Genomic DNA, 11,330 nt, shown 5'->3' on the forward strand with positions numbered 1-11,330 from the left:
TTGGAAGAGGAGGAAGTTGACTCTAGTGAAGAGCTACTAACAAATAAGCAGTTTGGATTGGTGGTTCGAAGAGTGTTAGCTACTCAAATCAAGGAGGAATATGGCTAACAAAGGGAAAATATTTTCTACACGCGTTGTCACATAAAAGACAAGGTGTGTAGTCTTATAATTGATCCCGGGAGTTGTACAAATGCGGCCTATACAACACTAGTGGAAAAGGCTTCACTTCCTACAATCAAGCATCCACGTCCGTATAGGTTCCAATGGTTGAATGACAGTGGAGATGTGCGAGTCACGAAGCAAGTAGTGATCCCCTTCTGCATTGGTCGGTATGAGGATGAAGTCCTCTGTGACATGGTGCCAATGCAAGCTACTCATGTACTGTTGGGGAGACCATGGCAATATGACAAAAGAACTAGCCATGATGATTTCACCAATAAATATACTTTCTTGCACTGTAATAGGAAAGTCACACTTGTTCCTCTCACTCCTAAACAAGTGCATGAGGACCAAATTAGATTGCAACAAGAAAGTGAGGAACAAAAGAAGGTGAAGAGGGTCGAGAAAAATGAGAGAAAAAAGGCATTAGATGATTCGGCCCTAGAGGAAAAAAATGAAAGAAAACAAAGCATGTTTGCAAAAGCCAGTGATGTGAAGAGAGTCTTTGATACGAACGTCGCCAACCTTGTGACGAAACCCGTAAAAGATTAGCTTCAGGATCGACAAGAAGACACCAAGTTTGAAGCGGATGACCTCAACCCGTTAATCACGTGGTTAACGAACCTTGGTATAATGGTAGAAGACGCCACAACCTAGTGCGATTCTAGATTGATAAGTCACGAACACTGATACGAACCAAGAGACACCATTGCGAACTATTCGAGTTCCCCTAGGACCCGTAACTCGAGCACGAGCTAAGAAGATGAGGGAGGAACTCCAAGGACTTGTTCATGAGATACAAGGCCAAGAAATTGTTCCCAAGGTCATGGAGGGGCTTGAGCATGAAGGAATGAAAGTCATCCATGTAGTGCACGCCAAAGAGAACCATGTGTGACCCTTCTCTAGTCACATTTGCTGTTTTAGTTAAGTCATTGTAATAAGGGCTTAATGGTCCATAGCCTTGCTTTATTTACCTAAGCGATGATCTCATAAGGTTATTTACCTAAGCAATGACCTCATAAGGTTGTTTACCTAAGGGATGACCTCATAAGGTTTATGGAAATAGTCAAGCCTACAATTGTTAGTCTTAGTCAAGACCACAACTCTAGACTAGTTCCACATTTAGTTGTTCATCTCTATGTAAGACTATAAATAGCCCACACTTCCAATGGTTTATGGATTCAATCAATAAATCAGATTTTGAGAGTTTTCTTGGTTTCTCCAAGGCTTCTTGAATACCTTAGAATTTCTCTAGGTGTTCGTGACTTATCAATCTAGAATCGCACTAGGTTGTGGCGTCTTCTACCATTATACCAAGGTTCGTTAACCACGTGATTAACGGGTTGAGGTCATCCGCTTCAAACTTGGTGTCCTCTTGTCGATCCTGAAGCTAATCTATTACGGGTTTCGTCACAAGGTTGGCGACGTTCGTATCAGTTGGTAATCAGAGCTAATTAAGAGGTATCACGTTATATCCTTTTTTTTATTTGCTTTTCGAGTCAAGTTGTCGAAAATTCTGTTTTCGTGTTCTAAGTTGCTATCCGCAATTTCCAGATTTGTTACTTCGTGTTCTTGCGTTATTTTTCCAGATTTGTTAGGACATGAACTTGTGTCTAGTTGTTGTTAATTGCTGTGGTTAGCCTGGTTTGGTCCAGCCTTTTTTTTTGTGTCTTATTCTTGATTCTTTGTTTGAGTCTTGTTTCTATCCTGTTATATCCATTCAATTCCAGTCTTTTGTTCTATTTGATCATTCGAGGTTACTGTTCATCCGGAAAAAAAAATCAGTTTGTAGCAAGGGTTTTAGAGTCCTATCTAGTTATTACCTTGTGTTCTTGTTTAAATACAAAAAAAAAAAAAATAGCTGGCTAACCTTACAAAAATTCCTGGAAATCTGTCTTGATCAAAACTTGGGTTTTTTTTTGAAGTTCCTGATTGTTAAAAACCACAATCTTGAAGTTCTTGGAACTTTAGTTGGGATTCTTGAAGCCAACCAAAATCTGTCTTGATCAAATCGTGAAATCTTGGATTGTTTAGGGAGGAAATCATCTTCAATTTTGTGTTTCTTGAATTCTGGGAATTAACATCTTGAATTCTTGAAAGAATCTTGAAGTTTCTGGGTTTTGGGAACCAAATCTTGGTAAACAACAAGGTTGCAAATTTTCAGCTGCCAAAATCCTTGTCTTCACCACAACAATCTTCTTTCTTGACTAAGAACATTTTAGCCACGAAATTTGGCTCTTCTTGGCTGATTAGAAAACAAAAACAAAGGAAGAAGAAGAATATTCAGCCTATTCAAGTCAAATTTCCCAACCTATTCAAGTCAAATTTTCCAACCTGTTCAAGTCAAATTTTCCACCCTTGTTCCCAAAAACAACCAAATCAGTTCCAATCTTGAACTTGACCTTAGAATTTATGGGAACCAGCAAATAGGAAGACTAATCCTTGTTTCCAAAGGATTAAAGAAGAAAAGTCAGCCCACAAATTCATCTTCCATTCGGATTCCATCTTTGCAACCATTGGGGAATTTCTGTCCAATCATTAATTCTGGAAATTTTCGTGCATCATTAGGTTAGTTTTAAGTGTCATTCTGAATCCTCTAAGTGTCCATTTATCTACTAAAACACTACCCAGAAATGCAGCAACCAGCAGCTCAAAATTCCAGTTTTGGGTAGAGTTTTTGTCTAGGATCCTTAAAATTCAACTTTGAGTCATTCATTGAGTAGTGGTCAGTCCCTTCATCTTTTGTTCTTTTTTTCGTTCAAAGTGCTACAATCTTGTGACCCTGGTTGGTAAGTCGATCCACACTAGAAGGAGTTCTAACTTCTTCGAGGAGTTGACCGAGGAGCCTTGAAAATACCTTGGTGAGTTCTTAGAGTGTTCAAACACGAGAGCGAGAGTAAACACGTGAGGAAGTGTGCGAGATAAACTTTGCTTCTTTCCATTATTATTTTTTTTTACCCTACCATGGCTAACGAGGGGGAGCAAGCTCCCAAGCTTTTGATCTTAAACTTTTCACAGAAGCAATCAAAGGCGAATTGGGACGCATGATGGACCAAAAACTTGAACTGATGCACCAACGCATTGACAGCTAGAGTTGTCTCATGGAAGCTCCAAAGGCAGCCGTGGAAAGGCTTATGCACATGAGTCTAGCGACTCTAACTCAGACAACAACTATGAGCATAAGCAAAGTAGGTCCAAGCGTGATGCTAGGCCTTCAAATGACCACATTCCGGGCATAAAGATGAAAATTCCGCCTTTCCAAGGACGATCAGACCCTGATGCCTACTTAGAGTGGGAAAAGCGGATTGAACTTGTTTTCGATTGCAATACTTACTCGGAGGAGCAAAAGGTCAAGTTGGCCGTGGTCGAATTCACCGACTACGCCGTTGTGTGGTGGGATCAACTCTCCACTAGTCGAAGGAGGAGTCGTGAACCTACCATACAAACTTGGACGGAGCTAAGACGACTAATGAGGAAGCGTTTCGTACCCAGTCACTACTACCGTGACTTGTACCAAAAGCTTCAAACCCTCAACCAAGGAGTACGAAGTGTCGAGGACTATCACAAAGAAATGGAAATACTCATGCTACAGGCAGACATCATGGAGGATCGAGAAGCAACAATGGCACGCTTCTTGAACGGACTAAGGGATTAGCTTCAGGATCGACAAGAGGACACCAAGTTTGAAGCGGATGACCTCAACCCGTTAATCACGTGGTTAACGAACCTTGGTATAATGGTAGAAGACGCCACAACCTAGTGCGATTCTAGATTGATAAGTCACGAACACCTAGAGAAATTCTAAGGTATTCAAGAAGCCTTGGAGAAACCAAGAAAACTCTCAAAATCTGATTTATTGATTGAATGCATAAACCATTGGAAGTGTGGGCTATTTATAGCCTTACATAGAGATGAACAACTAAATGTGGAACTAGTCTAGAGTTGTGGTCTTGACTAAGACTAACAATTATAGGCTTGACCAAACCTTATGAGGTCATCCCTTAGGTAAACAACCTTATGAGGTCATCGCTTAGGTAAATGACCTTATGAGGTCATCGCTTAGGTAAATAAAGCAAGGCTATGGACCATTAAACCCTTATTACAATGACTTAACTAAAACAGCAAATGTGACTAGAGAAGGGTCACACATGGTTCTCTTTGACGTGCACTACATGGATGACTTTCATTCCTTCATGCTCAAGCCCCTCAATGACCTTGGGGACAATTTCTTGGCCTTGTATCTCATGAACAAGTCCTTGGAGTTCCTCCCTCATCTTCTTAGCTCGTGCTCGAGTTACGGGTCCTAGGGGAACTCGAATAGTTCGCAATGGTGTCTCTTGGTTCGTATCATCCCCCTCCTCTTCAAAAGGATTTGTCCTCAAATCAGCTTCATCGTCTGCAAGAAAAGGAGATAGATCAGAGACATTGAATGTAGCGCTCACATTGTACTCACCGGGTAGGTCCAGTTTGTAAGCATTGTCATTGATGCGCTTGATGACTTGGAACGGCCCATCTCCTCGGGGAAGTAATTTATTGCGCCTTTGGACTGGGAACCTTTCCTTGCGTAGATGTAACCACACCCAGTCACCAGGTTCAAACACAACGCGTTGGCGTCCCTTGTTAACCCGTTGAGCAACTTGGTCCATCCTTCGCTCAATGTTTAGGCGTACCTGCTCGTGTAATTTCTTGACAAAATCTGCTCGTTTAGCACCATCCATGTTAATGTGCTCAGAAGAAGGTAAAGGTGATAAGTCTAGTGGTGTTAAAGGGTTAAAACCATAGACTATTTCAAATGGTGAAAAATGAGTAGAACTATGCACCGTGCGATTGTATGCAAACTCAACATGGGGTAAACACTCTTCCCAGGTTCTAATGTTTTTTCTAATGATGGCACGCAAGAGTGTAGATAGTGTACGATTGACAACCTCAGTTTGGCCATCAGTTTGTGGGTGACTAGTAGTAGAAAATAGCAATTTGGTACCCAATTTTCCCCACAAAGTTTTCCAAAAGTAACTCAAAAATTTGACATCCCTATCAGAGACAATTGTCCTAGGCATGCCATGCAATCTAATGATTTCTTTGAAAAACAAATCAGCAATGTGCGATGCATCATCTGTTTTGTGACATGGTATAAAATGTGCCATTTTTGAAAATCTGTCAACAATAACAAAGATGCTATCATTTCCCCTCTTTGACCTAGGCAACCCTAAAACAAAATCCATGGAAATGTCGGTCCAAGGTTCCTTAGGTACAGGTAAAGGACTATAAAGGCCATAGGGTTGAAGTTTAGACTTAGCTTTGTGGCAAGTAATGCATTTAGCCACCATTCGCTCCACATCTCGTTTCATCCTTGGCCAATGGAAGTGCTCTTGAAGGATAGCTAAGGTTTTAGCCACGCCAAAGTGTCCCATCAAGCCACCTCCGTGTGCTTCCCTAACTAGTAAAGAGCGAATAGAGCAATTAGGTATGCATAGTCGATTGAGGTAGAAAAGAAATCCATCAAGGATGTAGAATTTACCTTGAGTTGCTGAACCACAAGAATCATAAATACCTGAGAAATCTGGGTCATTGGTGTATAACTCTTTAACTAATTCAAATCCTAACAACCTTGCATCAAGTTGAGTGAGCAAAGAGTACCGACGTGATAATGCATCAGCAACAACATTAGTTTTCCCCACTTTGTACTTAATCACATAAGGGAAGGTTTCAATAAATGCAATCCACCTAACATGACGCTTATTCAACTTGTGTTGTGACTTAATGTGCTTAAGCGACTCATGATCAGTGTGTATGACAAATTCCCTTGGTCTCAAGTAATGTTGCCAAGTTTCTAAAGCACGGATTAAGGAGTACAACTCCTTATCATAAGTGGAATAGTTCAAAGCTGCTCCATTGAGTTTTTCACTAAAGTATGCAATTGGTTTGCCCTCTTGCATTAGGACAGCTCCAATACCCACCCCAGATGCATCACACTCTATTTCAAACATCTTGTCAAAGCATGGTAATGCAAGTAGTGGTGCATGTGTGAGTTGATGTTTAAGCATTTGGAAAGCACGTACTTGAGCATCTCTCCACACAAATGGCTCATTTTTCTTAATTACAGCAGTTAGAGGTGCAGCAATGGTACTAAAATCTTTAACAAATCGTCTATAAAAACTAGCAAGACCATGGAAGCTACGTACCTCACCCACCGTGCTTGGAGTAGGCCATTCTCGAATTGCTTTAACCTTCTCCTCGTCCACTTTGATTCCCTGTTTACTCACAACAAAGCCTAGGAAGACAAGTTGATCAGTACAAAAGGAGCACTTCTTAAGGTTAGCATAGAGCTTTTCCCTTCGAAGTACATCAAGAACAAGCTTCACATGTTCAACATGCTCATCGAAGCTCCTACTATAAATCAGGATATCGTCAAAATATACAACTACAAATTTTCCAAGGAATGGACGAAGTACATGGTTCATCAACCTCATGAACGTACTAGGTGCATTAGTTAGTCCAAATGGCATAACTAACCACTCGTACAAGCCATGTTTGGTTTTAAAGGCCGTTTTCCATTCATCCCCCTCTTTCATCCTAATTTGATGATAACCGCTTTTTAGATCAATTTTAGTGAAAATCACAGCACCATATAGCTCATCTAACATATCATCAAGTCTAGGAATAGGGTGACGATATTTTACCGTTATTGCATTAACAGCCCTACAGTCAGTGCACATTCGCCAACTTCCATCCTTTTTAGGCACCAAGATGACGGGAACCGCACATGGGCTCAAGCTTTCTCGTGCCCATCCCTTTGTTAGAAGCTCTTCGATTTGGCGTTGGAGCTCCTTTGTCTCATCTGGACCCATTTTGTAGGCTGGTCTGTTAGGAAGTGGGGCACCTGGAACCAAGTCAATTTGATGCTCAATTCCCCTTATTGGTGGTAGTCCATTTGGAATCTCATCGGGAAAGACATCCTCATAATCCTGCAAAAGAGAGACAATACTAGTTGGTAGAGTGTTAGTAAGATCACTTGTAACAACCAACACCTCTTTGCACAAAAGTACAAAGATGGGTGTATTAACACTCAAAGCTTTTCTTACTACATTGGCTTTTATCAATAGATTTTGCCTTTTCTCTCTCTTTTCAATTTTGGCCGGCTCACTATATGTTTTTTTCCTCTCAATTTTCTCGGCCTTATCATTTTCTGTTGAGCTCTCGATTTTTTCTATTTTTTTCTTCTCATTCTCAAGCTCGCTCTCCTTGATCAGGCTTTCTTGATCTTCACGAACTTGGATAGGAGTGAGTGGCACAAGCACAATCCTCTTCTCGCCTTGCTTGAAGGAGTATTTATTGGTAATGCCATCGAATGTAACTCCCTTGTCGAATTGCCATGGTCTCCCCAATAGTATGTGACATGCTTGCATAGGGACCACGTCGCATAACACCACGTCCTCATACTTTCCAATTCGGAAAGGTACTTGGACTTGCTTGGTCACACGAACATCCCCACTATCGTTCAACCATTGCAAACGATAAGGTGTTGGATGTCGTAGAGTGGGTAGTGCTAGTTTCTCCACCATCAAGGCACTAGCGACGTTAGCACAACTACCTCCATCTATGATCAAACTACATACCTTGCCTTTGATATAGCAACGGGTGTAGAAAATGTTCTCCCTTTGTGCATGGTCGGCAGCTTTCACTTGGGTTGCTAAGGCTCGTCTAACAACGAGTCCAACTCGTTCATCGACAGGCAATGCTTCCTCTTCTTCCTCTTCTTCCTCAAGGGATGGCAACTCCTCCTTCTCATCTTCATCATCGGTGAGAAACTCACCATTGGGTAAGATGATCATAGTGCGTTGGTTCGGGCATTGGCTAGCAATATGCCCTCGGCCTTGGCATTTGAAGCATCTAGTATCTCGATTTCGCCCCATGCTCGACTCAATGGCAGTCTTTGGTGTTGCCTTAGACTCCCACTTAGTCATATCCGGCCTTGGTCTTGAAGGGATGGAATTACTCGGCCCTTTATCCTCTTTCTTTGGTGGTGTAGTTCGGAGATAAGAGGGTGAAAAGTTGGAGTAACTCCGAGTCGAACCCCTCCTCTTAATCCTCCTTTCAATCTTGATGGCCTTTTCCACCAAATCCCCAAGTTCCACATAGTGGTGTAACTCTACTTGGTCAGCGATTTCGGGCCTTAGTCCGTTCAAGAAGCGTGCCATTGTTGCTTCTCGATCCTCCATGATGTCTGCCCGTAGCATGAGTATTTCCATTTCCTTGTGATAGTCCTCGACACTTCGTGCTCCTTGGTTGAGGGTTTGAAGCTTTTGGTACAAGTCACGGTAGTAGTGACTTGGTACGAAACGCTTCCTCATTAGTCGTCTTAGCTCCGTCCAAGTGTGTATGGTAGGTTCACGACTCCTCCTTCGACTAGTGGAGAGTTGATCCCACCACACAACGGCGTAGTCGGTGAATTCGACCACGGCCAACTTGACCTTTTGCTCCTCCGAGTAAGTATTGCAATCGAAGACAAGTTCAATCCGCTTCTCCCACTCTAAGTAGGCATCGGGGTCTGATCGTCCTTGGAAAGGCGGAATTTTCATCTTTATGCCCGGAATGTGGTCATTTGAAGGCCTAGCATCACGCTTGGACCTACTTTGCTTATGCTCATAATTGTTGTCTGAGTTAGAGTCGCTAGACTCATCTGCATAAGCCTTTCCACGGCTGCCTTTGGAGCTTCCATGAGACAACTCTAAGCTGTCAATGCGTTGGTGCATCAGTTCAAGTTTTTGGTCCATCATGCGTCCCAATTCGCCTTTGATTGCTTCTGTGAAAAGTTTAAGATCAAAAGCTTGGGAGCTTGCTCCCCCCTCGTTAGCCATGGTAGGGTAAAAAAAAATAATAATGGAAAGAAGCAAAGTTTATCTCGCACACTTCCTCACGTGTTTACTCTCGCTCTCGTGTTTGAACACTCTAATGAATTCACCAAGGTATTTTCAAGGCTCCTCAGTCAACTCCTCGAAGAAGTTAGAACTCCTTCTAGTGTGGATCGACTTACCAACCAGGGTCACAAGATTGTAGCACTTTGAACGAAAAAAAAAAAAAAAGAACAAAAGATGAAGGGACTAACCACGACTCAATGAATGACTCAAAGTTGAATTTTAAGGATCCTAGACAAAACTCTACCCAAAACTGGAATTTTGAGCTGCTGGTTGCTGCATTTCTGGTCAGTGTTTTGGTAGGTAAATGGACACTTAGAGGATTCAGAATGACACTTAAAACTGACCTAATGATGCACGAAAATTTTCAGAATTAATGATTGGACAGAAATCCCCAATGGTTGCAAAGATGGAATCTGAATGGAAGATGAATTTGTGTTGCGGTAGGATTGTTTTGGAAACCCAAGGCTGGCTTTTCTTCCTTAATCCTTTGGAAATGAGGATTAGTCTTCCTATTTACTGGTTCCCATGAATTCTAAGGTCAAGTTCAAGATTGGAATTGATTTGGTTGTTTTTGGGGACAAGGGTGAAAATTTTGACTTGAACAGGTTGGAAATTTTGACTTGAATAGGCTGAATGTTCTTAGTCAAGAAAGAAGATTGTTATGGTGAAGACAAGGATTTTGGCAGCTGGAATTTTGCAGCCTTGTTGTTTACCAAGATTTGGTTCCCAAAACCCAGAAACTTCAAGATTCTTTCAAGAATTCAAGATGTTAATTTCCAGAATTCAAAAAACACGAAATTGAAGATGATTTCCTCCCCAAACAATCCAAGATTTCACGATTTGATCAAGACAGATTTTGGTTGTCTTCAAGAATCCCAACTAAAGTTCCAAGAACTTCAAGATTGTGGTTTTAAACAATCAGGAACTTCAAAAAACCCAAGTTTTGATCAAGACAGATTTCCAGGAATTTTTGTAAGGTTAGCCAGCTATATATATATATTTTTTTTTTTTGTATGTAAACAAGAACACAAGGTAATAACTAGATAGGACTCTAAAACCCTTGCTACAAACTGATTTTTTTTTCGGATGAACAGTAACCTCGAATGATCAAATAGAACAAAAGATTGGAATTGAATGGATATAACAGGATAGAAACAAGACTCAAACAAAGAATCAAGAATAAGACACAAAAAGAAAGGCTGGACCAAACAAGGCTAACCACAGCAATTAACAACAACTAGACACAAGTTTATGACGTAACAAATCTGGAAAAATAACGCAAGAACACGAAGTAACAAATCTGGAAATTGCGGATAGCAACTTAGAACACGAAAACAGAATTTTCGACAACTTGACTCGAAAAGGAAATAAATAAAAGGATATAACGTGATACCTCTTAATTAGCTCTGATTACCAACTGATACGAACGTCGCCAACCTTGTGACGAAACCCGTAAAAGATTAGCTTCAGGATCGACAAGAGGACACCAAGTTTGAAGCGGATGACCTCAACCCGTTAATCACGTGGTTAACGAACCTTGGTATAATGGTAGAAGACGCCACAACCTAGTGCGATTCTAGATTGATAAGTCACGAACACCTAGAGAAATTCTAAGGTATTCAAGAAGCCTTGGAGAAACCAAGAAAACTCTCAAAATCTGATTTATTGATTGAATGCATAAACCATTGGAAGTGTGGGCTATTTATAGCCTTACATAGAGATGAACAACTAAATGTGGAACTAGTCTAGAGTTGTGGTCTTGACTAAGACTAACAATTATAGGCTTGACCAAACCTTATGAGGTCATCCCTTAGGTAAACAACCTTATGAGGTCATCGCTTAGGTAAATGACCTTATGAGGTCATCGCTTAGGTAAATAAAGCAAGGCTATGGACCATTAAACCCTTATTACAATGACTTAACTAAAACAGCAAATGTGACTAGAGAAGGGTCACACATGGTTCTCTTTGACGTGCACTACATGGATGACTTTCATTCCTTCATGCTCAAGCCCCTCAATGACCTTGGGGACAATTTCTTGGCCTTGTATCTCATGAACAAGTCCTTGGAGTTCCTCCCTCATCTTCTTAGCTCGTGCTCGAGTTACGGGTCCTAGGGGAACTCGAATAGTTCGCAATGGTGTCTCTTGGTTCGTATCATCCCCCTCCTCTTCAAAAGGATTTGTCCTCAAATCAGCTTCATCGTCTGCAAGAAAAGGAGATAGATCAGAGACATTGAATGTAGCGCTCACAT

Source organism: Coffea arabica, chromosome 6c, assembly GCF_036785885.1.
Source record: "Coffea arabica cultivar ET-39 chromosome 6c, Coffea Arabica ET-39 HiFi, whole genome shotgun sequence".
Classification (NCBI taxonomy): Eukaryota; Viridiplantae; Streptophyta; class Magnoliopsida; order Gentianales; family Rubiaceae; genus Coffea; species Coffea arabica.